The following is a 17172-nucleotide window of genomic DNA, read 5'->3' on the forward strand; positions in this document are numbered from 1 at the left end:
CAGCAGCGTCGTGTCACCACCAACAAGAAGTTCGCCCCCAACAACCCGAACAACCGCAACGGCCGCCTCTACCACATGAATGCAGAAGAAGCTCAGGAAGCCCCAGACGTTGTGCTGGGTATGTTCTCTGTTAACTCAATACCCGCAAGAGTGCTGTTTGATTCTGGAGCATCGCATTCATTCATTACCGAAGATTTTGCATGCACTAGTAAGATTCAACCCATCAGTTTGAAGCATGTCATGATAGTTCAAATACCGGGATCAACAACTAAAGCTAGAAAAATTTGCAAAGATGTGCCCATCAGAATACATGAAATAGATTTCTATGCAAATTTGATTGTTCTGGGAGCCAAAGGAATGGAAGTAGTCCTGGGAATGGACTGGATGGCGAAACATCATGGACTGATTGATTGTGCCAAGAAGGCCATCACCATGACTAGTAGCACCGGAATAATAGTCGAACACATATCTGAAAAGATGCCCCGAAAATTTACCTGTAACCAAAGCCTAGCCAAACCCACCTTGGATCAGATCAGGGTCGTTTGTCGATATCCTGATGTGTTCCCGGATGATCTACCCGGTATGCCCCCAGATCGGGATATCGAGTTTATCATCGAGTTAATCCCCGGAACCGGACCCATAGCCCAGAGAGCCTACAGCATGAACCCGGCAGAGTTAGTGGAACTGAAGAAACAGCTGGATGATATGCTATTCAAAGGTCTGATTCAACCAAGTGCGTCACCCTGGAGATCACCAGTTTTGTTTGTGGATAAAAAGGACGGTGCCACTCGTTTGGTTACGGACTATCGTAAGCTTAACGATGTCACCATTAAGAATAAGTATCCGTTGCCCAAGATAGAAGATCTGTTTGACCAGCTGACCGGAGCCCGAGTTTTCTCAAAGATTGATCTGCGGACAGGATACCATCAGTTGAAGATTCGTGCCACCGATATCCCCAAAACTGCCTTTACCACCCGATATGGATTGTATGAGTACAATGTCATGTCATTTGGATTGACCAATGCCCCCGCTTACTTCATGAATCTCATGAATAAGATCTTTATGAACTTCCTGGACAAGTTTGTGGTTGTCTTCATCGACGACATCCTCATATACTCCAAGTCCGAGGAAGAGCATGAGCAACATTTGGAAGTGGTCCTAGATACCCTTCGGGAACATCAGTTGTATGCCAAGTTCAGCAAGTGTGAGTTCTGGTTGAAGGAAGTAGGATTCTTGGGTCACATCTTGTCAGCCGGAGGAATTGCCGTTGACCCCGCAAAAATCAAGACTGTTGAGGAATGGAAGGCCCCAACCACTCAGACCGAGGTCCGTGCTTTTCTCGGATTGGCGGGATACTACCGCCGATTCGTTGAAGGATTCTCGAGTATAGCAAGACCAATGACCCAATTGTTGAAGAAGGACCGGAAGTTCGAATGGACCGACAAGTGTGAAGAGAGCTTTCAACAGCTCAAGTTAAGATTGACAACAGCCCCAATACTGGTTATGCCGGACATTACCAAGCCCTTCGATGTGTACTGTGACGCCTCCAAGATTGGTCTTGGATGTGTGCTGATGCAAGAACGCAAGGTGATATCTTACCTATCAAGACAGCTGAAGCCGCATGAACAGAACTACCCAACCCATGACTTAGAGCTAGCAGCGGTGGTGTTAGCGCTGAAAGTATGGCGTCATTACCTCATGGGTAATCGATGCGAGGTTTATTCGGATCACAAGAGCCTGAAATATATCTTCACGCAGAAGGAGCTGAATATGAGACAGCGCAGATGGATAGAGTTAATCAAGGATTACGACATGGAAATCCACTATCACCCCGGCAAGGCCAACGTGGTAGCGGATGCTCTGAGTAGACTGCCGTGTCAGTTGAACTCCATGTTAGCAATTGAGCAACCTAGCCTGTTGGAAGAGTTTGAACAGTTTAGACTTGAACTGGTTAGCGAAGGATACCTCGCCAGCATTGAACTCCAACCCACCCTGATTAGTCAGATCAAAGAAGCTCAGAAAGGAAATGCTAGCATTGACGGAATCAAGAACCAAATAGCCGCCGGAAAGGCACCCGGATTCACCGTAGATGAAGAAGGAGTGCTATGGTACAACAAGCGCCTTTGCGTACCGTCAGACTCAGAATTGAAGCAAGTTATTCTGAAAGAAGCTCACGACACCCTATACTCCATTCACCCCGGAGGAACCAAGATGTACCAGGATTTGAAGGAACAATTCTGGTGGCATGGAATGAAGAGAGAAATTGGAAGCTACATCGCCAAGTGTGACATCTGTCAAAGAGTCAAAGCAGAACACCAACGCCCCGCCGGACTGTTGCAACCCCTACAGATCCCCGAATGGAAGTGGGATTCCGTAGGAATGGACTTCATCACCGGACTGCCCAAGTCTAGTAAAGGAAATGATTCCATCTGGGTAGTGGTCGACAGACTGACCAAAGTCGCCCACTTCATCCCCGTCAAGACCACCTATCAAGGACCGAGACTCGCAGAGCTATATATCTCAAGGATAGTCAGCCTGCACGGAACCCCGAAGTCGATAGTATCCGACAGAGGATCCCAATTCACCTCCCGATTAAGCAGAAAGTCCATGAAGGACTCGGAACTCGCCTGAATTTCAGCACAGCCTATCACCCGCAGACGGATGGACAGACCGAAAGAGTCAACCAGATATTAGAAGATATGTTGAGAGCATGTGTGCTAGAGTATGGATCTAAGTGGGAAGACTGCTTGCCGTACGCCGAATTCTCGTACAACAACAGCTACCAAGCCAGCTTGCAGATGGCCCCCTTCGAAGCACTGTACGGAAGGAAGTGCCGTACCCCTCTGAATTGGTTGGAAGTAGGAGAGAGTCAAATCTTTGGACCAGATATCCTCCGAGAAGCCGAAGAAAAGGTTCACAAGATTCGTGAGTACCTCAAGACAGCCCAATCAAGACAGAAGAGCTACGCCGACAAGAGACGCCGAGAGATGACCTTCGAGATCGGAGATTTCGTATATCTCAAAGTGTCCCCTCTTAAGGGAATGCAGAGATTTCAACTCAGAGGAAAGCTCGCACCCCGATATGTCGGACCTTTCAAGGTCCTGAGTCGCCGAGGAGAAGTATCCTATCAGCTGGAGTTGCCGGAAGAAATGTCAGCGGTGCACAATGTGTTTCACATCTCGCTACTCCGGAAGTGTTTAGAAGTGCCTGAGAAGACCGAGGTTTTCAAGAACATCGACCATCGAGCTGTTGATATCAACTCAGATCTGACATACCGCGAAGTACCTATTCGCATCTTGGAAGAAGCTTTCAGAACCACCCGTACTCGAAGTATCAAGTTTCTGAAGATCCAATGGAGTAACCACACCGAAGAAGAAGCCACTTGGGAGAGAGAAGACTTTATGAGGACTGAGTACCCAGATCTCTTTAGTACCTAGTTTTCTCAGATCTCGGGACGAGATCTTTTGTAAGGGGGAAGGGTTTGTAACATCTCAAGTTTCAACAATAATAAACAAGAAAGAGAAACTCCCCAAACTCAAATTTTGCAATTAACAAAAACTTTTTCTATGCATATAGGGCCACATATAGATAAATGCATATGAGTGTTTTCTTTTGTGCAATTGCCATGATGAGTGTTAGTATGTGTAAACCTTGCTTTGTGAACCCTAACAAAGTTCACTAAACCCTAAATTGGGGAGAAATAAAGAAATTGGGAAAAACCCCTCTCTCACTCACATACCCTCTATGTAAAATAACCAATCCTCAACCAAGGCCAAGTTAGCTTGCCCCATGGCTTCTAAAATACTTCAATGTGATAAACTAACCCTTTTGCATCCTTGGATCAAGAATCAAACCAAAAGAAATCAAATTTTCTTCACACATGTGATAATGGTCACATCTCACAAAAATATTTTCTTCACCTCTTCACCCCTCTGTATTTCTCAAATCTTGAACTAAGCAAGGTCAACTAAAGCCAGGTCATCCAAGACCATGTCAAGGTGAGTAACTTTGGTGTTGACCACCCTCCCTAAAGTTGACTAGGTTGACCAGAATAAGAGGGCAAAGAAGGAACCCGAGAGAGAGAAGAAGATCACCCCAAATTTTGAAAACTTGCAAATCAATTCCAAATTGAGTGCCACCACCACCAATACATCACAATATTTATATAAATGAGAATCACCAAAAAGTTTTGCAAAATTCGAAAGAAAGTTTCTTGCGGGCATTTCGTCGAACAGGTGGCAGGCAGCCTCTAGACTAAGTGATACATGCTATTATCCAGCAGTTTTGACCCTAAACCACTTTGGCAAAGTGATCATCAGCCTCCCCTACACCCCCTGCCTCTAGCCCAGTACTTGCATGGCTGATTAAAGTGGAGGAGAAACCCTAAAACATGCTACACAATGCCATGCCGGCCACCTTTGGCACCCATCTCCCTGGCCACTCCCTCGTCGTTTCTCCATGTCCTTGAGCATCTATGATACATAAGGATCACGCCCGTACCACTGAATCGATCGCCATTGCACGGCCCTGCCCAGAACGCCCGTGTCCAAAACGCGCCAGGACGTGCCAGCCGGCGTGGTGATCACGCCCTGGACGCGCAAGGACGTCGTCCACTTGCACGCCACCGTCCTCGCCCTGCATCCCTAGCACCGCATCGAGCACCGCCTCTGCACCCTCTACGAGCTAGACGAACGCCCGTGCCTGCCCTGCACCGTCGCCGGCGCCCGAGACGAAATGATGCCGCGCGCCCAGTGATGGACATTGCACGCGCCCGAGCGATCCCATCCCCCTTTTGCCGCGCCAGCTACTCCTTGAGCATCTCCAGGACAAGGCCTACACGCTCCCGTCCTTTGCTTGCCCTTTCGCTCGCCGGAAACGCCACGCCATGGCCGCGCCCTTGCAGCACCCCACGGCACCCTCGCCGCTATAAATATAGGCCCTCCCAGCAAGCTCCTCCCACACCACTCGACTCCCCTCTCACCCCTGATCATCCTCACCACCTTAGTTTGTTCGATTGCCACCGGAGGAGGAGCAATTTCAAGATCGGAGCCGCCGGGGGACGCAGCTCACCGTCGACGATTGGCGCCACCCCAAGCGCCGCCGCTGCTCCCAACCTCTTCCCCATCGACTACACCTTCACCGCGCATACTGCCTGAGTCCTGCATCGGCCTGGTAGGCTCCCCGACCTCCTACTGCCGCCGTGCCCTCGTCGGAATCCCGCCGGGGACGACGACGTTCCCACACCGTCGATCCTCCCTCTAATCCTACGGTCGAGATAGAACATACCGGTTCGGCGTTTAAATAGACACCGACAGGTGGCCCCCACCCTGTCAGCGCGGCCCGAGCGCGCCAGCCGCGTGTTGGGCTGCGAAGTGCTGCCGAATTTCGTTTCGGCCCATTTACTTTTCCCGCCCAGCCCAAAAATTCAAATCTGGTTTATTCTTTAATTCAAATTGCTCTGCTGAATGTTTAGTAAAACTTAAATAGTTTAAATTCTACCAAACCAAATCTAGCAAGTTTTATACCGTTGGAAAGCCCATAAAATTACCCATCCAATGCCACTGGCCCCATCTCCATTTTCGTTATAGATTTAATTTGACAAAAAAGACAAGACAGGGACTTTTACACATTCAAACTTTATTTAAAAATCAACCAGAATAGATTTTGAAGTAATTCCAACTCTAATAAATCACAAATGGTGTCCTCTAATTGATTATGCAATAACATAGCCCTGTTGTTTGTATGATCATGGACTAGATCAAATAAAATGGCTATGTAGTCATTTCTAGAGCATTTTTAAGTGGAATTCAAACTCAACCCCAATATGAGAATTACCTCTCATTTAAATTTTGATCCTAAGTACTAATAACCAGGGGGAATGACTTAAGCTAATGAACCCTTGAGAATTCTACTTAGAGATTTTTAATTCATTTAAATGCTAAGTTTTTAAAACTATGGGAAGTGTAACACTTCTATTAAATTGAACTCACATGTAATAGATATGAAATGTTGACTTTGGGGTCAACCTATATTTCATACCCTATTATTATATGGAGAGATTAAATCTTAATATTAAGTAATGCAAAGAAATGGAATCCTTTAAAGACCTACATATCAAATCTAAGAAATAGGAATAATAAGAGGAAATTATTTTTCTTTCTAATAAAGACCAATCCTATAATCCACCATGCCATGTTTGATTGATGATAGGACTAGTGTGTGAACTATTTTTGAGTGCCTCTAGTTTAGCATGTGAGCTTGGTTTAGTATTTATACCTCGTATTCGTATATAGACGCTAGTAACGAGGAATACCAAGAAGAGGAGGGCTACTCTCAGGAAGAAGAAGAGAACTTCGATAACTATCCAGCTCAAGGCAAGCTAACCCTTGCTAAACACAAGTGCTTAGCTCTACAAGAGCAAAGGCACCATCACACTTTACTTTTATGTATTACCTATCCCATGTTTTTACTTACAATTGCTTTTGCTTATTTATTTCAAAGTACCCTTTTTATTTATGATTCCCATGTCTAGATTAGAACAAGAGTATCAAAGTTAGCCTAAGCAAATAAAGCTAGATAGCACCCCCTTCACATAGTGGCTAGTGCTAAGCAATTAAAAATTGACTACTCTAGATGGGAACATTTGTGAAATGGTTTGAAGTGAAAGATTTTGAAGGTGAATATGACCAAGAGAAGATGGTGATTTTTGATAAAATAGATGATTGAGTTTGAATGCGATACCCTTCCAATTATACAAGTACCCCCACAATACCTGATTATGGGTAGGGCTTAACTAGAAACTTGTGTATTTTAGTATGGGTTCCCTCTTAACAAACATCATAGGGGTTACGCTGCGGCTGCCTCCGTTACTTGTGGATTGATGTTGAAATGAGGTGAATATACGGCCCAAGCCCTGTGCAGTTCCCGGGTTGACTGCGGTTTCCACCGGGAGGCCAAGCTCATGGGGAGAGGTGCTCATACTAGCATATATAAGTGAAAGGTTTCGATTGATGATCCGCGTACTGTGTTACGATGATTCGAGGTTACCCTCGACGGATGTAATCAAAAGTTGTGGCACAAGAGTACAACCTCTGCAGAGTGTTAAACCTATTCGAATAGCCGTGTCCACGGTTACGGACGCTTGGAAAGGCCATACTATCTCCGTTATCATTAAAATGTTTTGGTTCTAGGAATGAATGGTGGTTTGAAAGGTGACGTTATGGTGATCCATAATGAGTTTTGGGAATGACACTAATGTTCCCACTTGAGTTAGTCTAGCACATGATTTAGGCTTTACCAAAGATTTATGAAACTAAAACTTGGCTTTATGCAAATAAACCTAGAGCTTAGCACCCCTTTACACTTAATGAGTAATTATCTTAGAATTAGTTTGCGAGTACTTTAAAAGTACTCATGGCTTTGCCCTGGCTATTCAAATGCCAGACTTTGAAGGAGAGCACCAGTATCAGGATGACGGACAACAGGACGTCTACGATAACTAGGATCGTCTTCTAACGTCAAGCGTTGCCTGTGGAATAGATCGTCCACTACTACTTCGCTTCCGCTACTATTTGTGATGTTGAACAATATATTCGTGTAATATTGGATCATGTGATCTATGGTTGTAAGACAATATGTGTTGTAATAAATGATGACTCTATGCTACTTACTATTATGTCTCGCAAAAACATTATTCCTGGGATTGCGATGTACGGCATAATAGGCATCTGGACTTAAAAATCCAGGTGTTGACACCTACTCCTAGATTTGCTCGTGCACCTCCTGCTGATGATGATGATGAAGAGGATGAAGGCAATGAGGATGATGATGAAGAGGATGCCGATGAAGAGGATGACGATGGGGATGGTGATGGCAACTCTCCATCCGCGGGGCCCCATTTCTATTGATGGGACGCTAGCATCTCTCCTCTTTTCTTCGCCTTTTTGGTGTTCCGATGCCAAAGGGGGAGAAGAGAGTAGAGTCTAGAATTACGGGGTTCTTTCGTTGTCACAAGCCATGGGAGTTGCTTTATTTGGATTTTATATGGCTTGTGCATATTTGCTTTGATTTCTCAAGAACCATTTGCTGCTTTGAATAATTCATGTATGGATATGTATGGACGACTATTATGTGTGCTACTCTATGTTAGGATAATCATGCTTTATGCTTATATATGTTGATATACTTGTCCATACCATGCTTGTTTCCTAAAGATATTGGGGGAGCTTCTCATATTCCACAAATAGTGCACTTTGCATTCAAACGCAAATTCTCCAAGTGCACACATTATGGGGGAGCTGTCGTAATATCTTATATGGAATCAAGGTTTAGAGCTTATCATAATATCTATGTGTTACTCTAGCTCGGTTTGTCATCGTATACCAAAAAGGGGGAGATTGTAAGGGTATTTTACCCTTATCCATTATTTTGGTATCTATGACACCGTGCTGGAGTATTTGGACTAATACATGCCTACAAGATGACTTTCAGGTATTAGCCAAAGAGGTATGATGGTGTAGCAATGGAACAAAAGGCAACGGGAGACCCCCCCAATTCGACGAAAAATCAGCTAGTTTTTCAGAGCCTGGCCGGTCCACGATCCGGCCGGACCGGCCCTCGGCACCGGACAGCCCGGTCACCAACCGGACCACTGAACCGGTGCCATCCGGGCAAGTTCCAAAGAAAGAAGGCGAGCCCTCCGGTCTGCGTCCGGTCACCAGCCCGGTTTCGGACCGGCTGCTCAGTCCATGGCCGGTCGACCGGCACCAGACCGAGCGGCCCGGTCAAGAATCGGACTTCTGCGTCTGTGACATCCGGGCGCCATCCAGTAAGCTCAGAAGCCTGCCCGGTCAAGACCCGGTCCCAGCTCCGGTTGGAAACCGGCCGGCCCGGTCTGTGGCCCGGTCTGACCGGGCTGTGGACCGGCCTGTCCGGCGCCAAATCCGGTTGACCGGGTATCTCGAAGAATCTGCTGATGTGGCAAGTGACCAACGGCCGTATTTAGAAGAACACTATAAATAGGTCTTCTCCTACCTCTGAACAGTTAGGCACTACACTACAAGCTGTTCTTGAGCTCTCTCTCTCTTACTCCATTGCTAGAAACACCAAAAGCCTCAGATCTCCCTCCTCCTCCACCCAAACTCAAATCCCTCCGGGGAATCATTAGAGGAGGACCCGATCTACCGTTCTACCAAGCCAAATCTCATTCCCCCTTGTATTCATTGAGAAGCTTGCTTCCTAGGGTTCCTTGGAAACCCTAGGTAGGCAAGAGGAGTCCGGAAGCATCCGGGCTGTGGATTTGCTCCGGGCAAGATTGTGAAGGTTTGGAGGCTACCTCAAAGTCTACCACAAGTGAGTGAGCTATTCCTTCGTGGGATAGGCTCCGGAGAATAGGGTGAGCCTTCGTGGCGCGGGGAATCCTTCGTGGGACCTCCACTCCTCCAAACGTGACGTACCTTGTTGCAAAGCAAGGGAACACGGGAATACATCCTCGTCTCCGCGTGCTATCGGTTATCTCTAACCGAACTCCTTACTTGTGATTTAACTGCCTGTGAGAGCCTTCGTGCTCGAGTTAGTTGTATCCTCATATAGGTTGCTTCACCTAGTTTGGATTAGGCTCATCTTTATATTCCGCAAAGCCTAATATTGCAAAGAAAGAATTAAAATTTGTAGAAACCTATTCACCCCCCCCTCTAGGTTTACCATCTCTATACTTTCAAAAGTGTCTAAAGTAAATAGTAGAATTATCCTAGGATAAAACATTGTTGTTTTCTCCCTAGTTGCAACAACACATCTACAACCTTAGAAGTTATTTTCACTCTCCCAGATTACTAGAGGCATGAACCCACTATCAAGCATAAATACTCCCTCTTGGAGTCACATGCACATACTTGGCCAAAGCATCTACTAGCAACGGAGATCATGCAAGATCACAAATAACATATGACAAGTATATAATCAATCTCAACCATTGTATTCAATATTCATCGGATCCCAGCAAACACAACATGTAGCATTACATAAAGATGATCTTGATCATGATAGGCAGCTCACAAGATCTAAACATGAAGCATAAAGTGGAGAAGACAACCATCTAGCTACTGCTATGGACCCGTAGTCCGGAGATGAACTACTCACACATTACTTCGGAGGCGGGCATGGCGATGTAGATGCCTCCGGTGATGATCTCCCTGTCCGGAAGGGTGCCGGGAAGAGCTTCAGAACCCTCCCGAGCTAGGATCCACGATGGTGGCGGCGATGGAACTTTTCGTGGATGGAGGCTCGAGTATTTAGGTTTTCCCGATTAGATGAATTTATAAGCAGAAGGGCGAGGTCGATGGGCACCCGAGGGGCCCACACCACCCCTAGGCGCGGCCAGGGGGTGGCCCGCGCCTTGGCATGGCGTGGATGCCTCCTGGCTCGTCTCCGTCTCTCCTCTGGACTCCATCTTTATTACAGTAAAATAGGAACTTCGACTTTCGTTTCGTCCAATTCCGAGAATATTTCCTGTACAACTTTTCTGAAATATAAAAAACAGCAGAAAACAAGAACTAACACTGTGGCATCTTGTCAATATGTTAGTTCCAGAAAATGGATAAAAGTGTCACGAAGTGTAAACAAAATATATATAAATTGGTGTAAAACAAGCACGGAACATCAAAAATTATAGATACGTTTGCAACGTATCAGCATCCCTAAGCTTAACTCCTACTCATCCTCAAGTAGGTAAGTAATAATAAAAATAATTTTTGAGGTGACATGCAGCCAACACAATCTAGATCAAGTTATTATAAAAGCATTGTGAGCTGGGATCAAAGTACTCTAAACATAGGCGTGATAGATATAATTCTAACAGTAGAACTTAGCAACTATGTTAGAACATGAGAAGTAACTCAAACAAAAGATCATGAATAACAATGCACTGAACGCAACTGTTTGTTTTTGAGCATAGAGAAAACATAACAAAGTGGTATTCTACTTGTCCTTTATGAAATAGCAAAACATAAATGCCAGGACACCTTTAAAGTTCAAAGTGTGAATAGATACAAGTAATTTGAGAACAAGCAATAACATAATCATGAATCAATCAATAATAAATTTTGGGACTATGCACATTATACTCAGAATGACAACTATGCTCTGTTAATTGGTGCATAAAGTTAGAAGATGAAGACTCAATATTAAAGTAAAAGAAAGGCCCTGCACAGAGGGAAGTAAGATTAATCATGTGCTAGAGTTTTTTATTTTGAATAAAATAGAGGTGTTGAAAATATATTTTGAAAGATATGTATGTCTATGTCAACGAATGACATCAAATGATCTATCATATTTTCATGTTTAATAGCTTCAAGAGCGGCTCCCATAGAGAGAACAATAAAGTTCCTCTTATCCTTTGTTTGAACAAGCTAATTTCATGATTTCTCAAGTACATAGTGTTAGGAGATTTTGGTTATTGGTTCATTTTATATTTTAGTGGCTGGGCACCCACTTGCCTGCTCTTTTTTCAATATTAAGGACTAGAACATTATGCATGCTAGTTAAGGTGTGAAGCCAAAATAAACATGAAAGAGATAATAAATCATTCAACACTTCAACATGAGCTAAAACAAGAACACAAAACATGTAATAATTTTTGAAGGTTGAAAGGTAGCACACAAGCAATTCACTTTGGAGTGGCTGTGAAATACCACATATAGGTAGGTATGGTGGACACAATTGGAAACTTTGGTTTGTAGGAGTTGGATGCACGAGTAGAGCACATACTCAGTACATGTGAAGGCTAGCAAAAGACTGGGAGTGACCAACTAAGAGACCAATAATGGCCATAATCATGCATAGCGACAAAACATTATTAATCAAAGCATAAAGTGATATTACAAGTCAAAAATTAAATAATCATAGTGGCTTTAGGTGACTGGTTTGTAGTCATAGCATGGTGTAAACATGTGCCAAGTCAACCCAATAGAGCATCAAAGGTGAAAACCACAATATTATGCTTTTGTATGGTGGAAACAACACATGATTCTTTCAATGACACATTAAGCACTCTCAGCTATTTGAGACAAGTCATGCTAAAACAATAACTACCAAGCATATAATTAAAATAACTTCTAACATGACATGCTAAAGTATAAGCCACAGTCTAAACAAGCTTCCTTTTGTGTCACTATAAGCATGAAACATTTTACTCGTCTCCAACACCAATAAATTTATTTGAAACAACTCTCATAAATAATAATCAATAAATACTAGAGAGATAATCATACCTAACTAAAGAAAAATAACAATATATGAACAAAATAAGAGTGGAAAACCAGAGCTAAACGCAGTACTAGCAAAAGAGAACACTCACCGAACAATAAGAGTGAAAACTAGAGTGTTTTATGCAATGGAAACGGAGTGTGTCATTCTCCAAAACAAATATGCTGGGATCCAACCATATGCTATAGCAAAAAAAAAACAAAAAAAAATAAAGACGCTCCAAGAACAACACATACCATATGAAGCAATAAAAATATAGCGTCTTAAAAGATGACCTGATACTTTGTTGATGAAGAAGGGGATGCCTTGGGCATCCCCAAGATTTAACGCTTGTACCTCTTGAATATTTCTTGGGGTGAGATGAGCATCCCCAAGCTTGAGCTTGTATCCATACTTCATCTCATCACATCATTCTTCTCTTTCTAAACTTGAAAACTTCCTTCATATAAGGGATTTCTATTTTCGTACCCCTGGTTCGTTAGTCGTGCTCAGTTTTCCCCAACCGCTTAACTTTTTCTCAGTTTTCCCCTCCCTCTAGTTTGAAACCCCTCGTAGACGCTCGGATGAGAGGGTTGCCGTCAGGTCAGAGGCCTTACCGTTACCGTTAATCTGACGGGTGGGGCTGCACAGAGGGCAGTTCCTCTCTGACCGTCTCATGCTGATGGGTAGCCATCCATCTGTCTCTGACGCGTGGGCCGTTTTATTTCCTGATTGTATACGCGGTGCTGCCAATGACAAATGGGGCCGCTCTATAGGGCTGCCGCAACCAATGACCAATGGGGTCGTCTATTTCTCAGGAAAATACATATATAACCGATCTGTGGGGCTGCCGCAGCCAATGACCAGTGGGGTCGTCTATTTATTTAGAGAAAATCATATATTCCCGCTCTGTGGGGCCTCCGCAGCCAATAACCGCTGGGGTCGTCTATTTATTTAGAGAATATCATATAGAGCCGCTATGTGGGGTCTCCGCAGCCAATGACCGCTGGGGTCGTCTATTTATTTAGAGAATATCATATAGAGCCGCTCTGTGGGGCTGCCTCATCCAATAGCAGGTGACTATTTTCGCAGCTTAATCTAAAGTGAATCTTATGCTAAACATGGTGCTTCCCAGCGGTGACCTAGCAGTGGTGGCGAGCATAGCCTTTCTGACCATGCCGATATCGGCATCGTTTGGAGGCTGTGGTGCTCGAATCATGGTGAAAATTGCGATATAATTTTTTAAATGCATAATATATAGGAAAATAGCTAGATCTCTAAATCGATGCATATGAAGCTACATATATATTCTTGGTCATAATCCCCTTATCTAAAGGGGATGGATGCATGGCTTCACGTCGTCGTCGCTTTCATCGTCAGTATCTTCGTCGTCCGAGTAGTAGTACTTCCTGCACATTGTTCCGTCGAACACCTTCACTGTGAGCACATCATCGCCTTCATATTTGAAGTGTACGAAGCAGCCGAAATCCACACCGTGCACGATGGAGAAATTCTCCCAGCCCTTGTCGAGGTACATCCGGCCTTGACCGTCAAATAGGACCTCCACGGTCCAGAGACGAGGACCACAGTCAGCTGCTCGCAGATACACCTTAGCTGGCTCCTGGCCGTCAAGATAGTCCGCAAACTTTTTTGGGAGTGCCTGCAAAGAGATCGAGCGCCGATCGTTTGAAATTAAAGGTTTTTTAGAACATGCCCATAATCAATCACATGCATCATATATGTGGGAACGCGTACGTACCTTCTTGACCAAAGGGTCTTCATAGACGACGATGAAGAACTCCTCTATGATCAATGGCAGTATTGACGATGGTGGTGGCAATGATGAAATGATCCACCACCCCGGCCGCCCCTTCCCCTTCCGGTCCGCGTCTGAGACGTGGAAGCCATGGCAATGGATCAAGTGTATGTGAACGAATAAGAGAGAGGCAGAACCTATTGACACAAGGGATGGCCGTTGTGGGTGTTTATAAGGGAGAGATGACCGTTGTAGGGGTTTACACAATAAATTAAGGAGGAGGTGACCGTTGTGGGGGTTTACACAATAAATTAAGGAGGACATGACCGTTGTGGGGGTAGTCATCTAGCTTTTGTGTTTAGTCAAACTTTTTAAACTTTGACCACATATATAGGAAAAATTAGTAGCATTTATGACACTAATTTAGTATCCCGAGATTCGTTTTGAAATGTAGTTTCAAATTATACCAAAATCTCATCATATATGTTGCTACTTTTTTATTTACGGTTGGTCAAAACTTAAAATATTTGACTTAGTACAAAAGCTAGAAGTACACTTATTTGTGGACGGAGGGAGTATATCTCAACAAAAAAGTAATACGGACTATCTTGACGGAAATGGAACTTCGTGATATAGTTTATCATTTTACCGTGAAAAGTAATGCCTAAAAGAAATGGTAATTCGTGATAGTTTATCATTTTACCATAATGGCTACAAGAAATCGGTGATTGTTCATCATTTTTTGCGTGGAAAGTAATGGCTACAACAAATTGGTGATGGTGTATCATTTTTTGCGTGGAAAGTAATGGCTACAACAAATTGGTGATGGTGTATCATTTTTTGCGTGAAAAGTAATTGCTACAACAAATGGGTGATGGTGTATCATTTTTTGCATGAAAATTAATGGCTACAACAAATGGGTGATGATGTATCATTTTTTGCGTGAAAAGTACAAATCGGTGATGGTTTATCATTTTTTGCGTGAAAAATAATGCCTAAAAGAGTTTATAATTTAGCTCGTGAAAAATAATGCAGAAAACCAAACTTTAGCGTACTGGGTAACCGCCCTTTAGCATATATAGAGGGTGGAAGCTAACCGCCGACAGAGAGAGAGAGGGAGGGTGGTGGCCCCGACCAGAGAGAGATATATAGGGGTTATCCGATCCTGCCCGTTAAATCATACGATCAACGGTCGGCGGGCACGATCCGCGTGACATGGGCTAGACCAATCAGGGCAATGTTGGGCGTTTGTGAGAATTTGTGAAGGAAGAGGGCAAAACTGAGTAGTATCAAGAAACCAAGGGCAAGTGAGTAGTAAACAGACTAAGGGATTCAAATATGAGATTTAAAAAATAAAAAATGCGTGTTTTGTACAATGAAACCCATCTTGGCCTACCTCAAACTATTTGCAATACAAATATACATGATTGTGAAATTTTGTCCTCATTCAGACAAAGTATGTTTTGGGCAAAGCTATTTTGGGTAGGGATTATTGTGGAAAACCATGCACCTTCATAGCTACTAGGTGATTTGAGAAGTGGTAATTTGTGGTAAAACTTGATTTATCTATGATTTGAGAAGTGTCAATTTGTGGTAAAGACTCCATGAGTAAGTGCCACTCTTTTTCGGAATTTTTTGCACATTAAATAACTCATTTAACTAGTTAATCCCATTTGTTGACTCTCTGTTGACCAGCCACTTGAGGGTAAAACTGAGTATATTGCACTAGCCAGTATTAGCACTCAAGGGGAAAACTGAGCACATAAAAAATGCTAGTATATGACTCGAGGGTATACCTGAGTATATCTAAATTTCCAGGGCTAGACTCGAGGACGCGTGTTGCGGTGCAGAAGTGGAAGACGTGCCATTGTTGACGCGTGTCGCGGTGCAAACGTGCACTAGTGGACGCGTAGGACGCGGGTCGCATTTAGGACGCGTAAGCCCCTCTCTCCCTCCCTCTGCACACAGTACGTCTCATTCTTGCTCACGCACGAAACCACGCCTCTCACGTCCCATCAACTTCTCCAAATCGAAGGAAAAACCCCAACCGCCGTACGAGCCCTGCCGGCGATGGAGAAGAAGAATGCGCCGGCGGCCATCACCCCCTAGCCCGTCGCCTCCGAGCCCATCGCCTCCGAGCCCGTCGCCTCCGAGCCCGTCGCATCCGAGCCCGTCGCCGCCGAGCCCGTCGCCTTCGAGGGCGGCGCATCCAAGCGCGGCGCCTCCGTGAGCTGGGCCTCTCTCATGGCTGACAGACCACTTCACAAGATCGGCGAATGCTTACTGGCGAATGAGGAGTACGTCGACGCCTACTCTGCTATGAGGCAAGTCTGTAGAAATTGGCGCTCAGGTTTACCTGAGCCCGACGTGCACCTGCACGAATGGATCATGGTAGACCACGCCCTTCCACGCGCCGCTGAGTTCACCTTCCTCCAACTCGGCACATCCCGCTACGTCACTATAGATCTATCGGAAGTTCGTGCAAGGTTCAAATTCCTTCAAATTCATCCATATCTATAGGGTTAATCTATTCTTATTTTCAATCTTTTTTTCGCGAGAAATTCTTATTTTCAATCTTAGTGGTGAATGTTATCTTCATCAATATATTTTAGATACTACTTCGTCGGCTTTTGCCGTGGCATCATCGTGCTTGCCCAGAAGAACCCGCTGCACAAGATACGGCTTCTGAGCCCACTCACAAAGGCATCGAACACTATGTTTGAGGCGCAGATGCCATCTGTTTTTCAGGATTCAGTCGCTGTAATCAAATCCCCGACTATGGTCTTAGTTTGCTCACATTACCTGCTGTCCACAATTGGCTTCTTTCCTGTAGACAGTGTTGGGCCTCCAAGAGCAGAGGTTTGTAGAACAGCAGCAAGTTTCCCTTAAGTGAATCACCCAAGGTTTATCGAACTCAGGGAGGTAGAGGTCAAAGATATCCCTCTCAAGCAACCCTGCAATCACGATACAAGAAGTCTCTTGTGTCCCCAACACACCTAATACACTTGTCAGATGTATAGGTGCACTAGTTCGGCGAAGAGATAGTGAAATACAAGTAATATGGATGAATATGAGTGGTAATAGGAATCTGAATAAAATATGGCAGCGAGTAAACATGCAATTGAGCAGTAAATAAACGGAGATTCGGTGTTCGGAAACAAGGCCTAGGGATCCTA

This window comes from Lolium perenne, chromosome 6, assembly GCF_019359855.2.
Source record: "Lolium perenne isolate Kyuss_39 chromosome 6, Kyuss_2.0, whole genome shotgun sequence".
Taxonomy (NCBI): domain Eukaryota; kingdom Viridiplantae; phylum Streptophyta; class Magnoliopsida; order Poales; family Poaceae; genus Lolium; species Lolium perenne.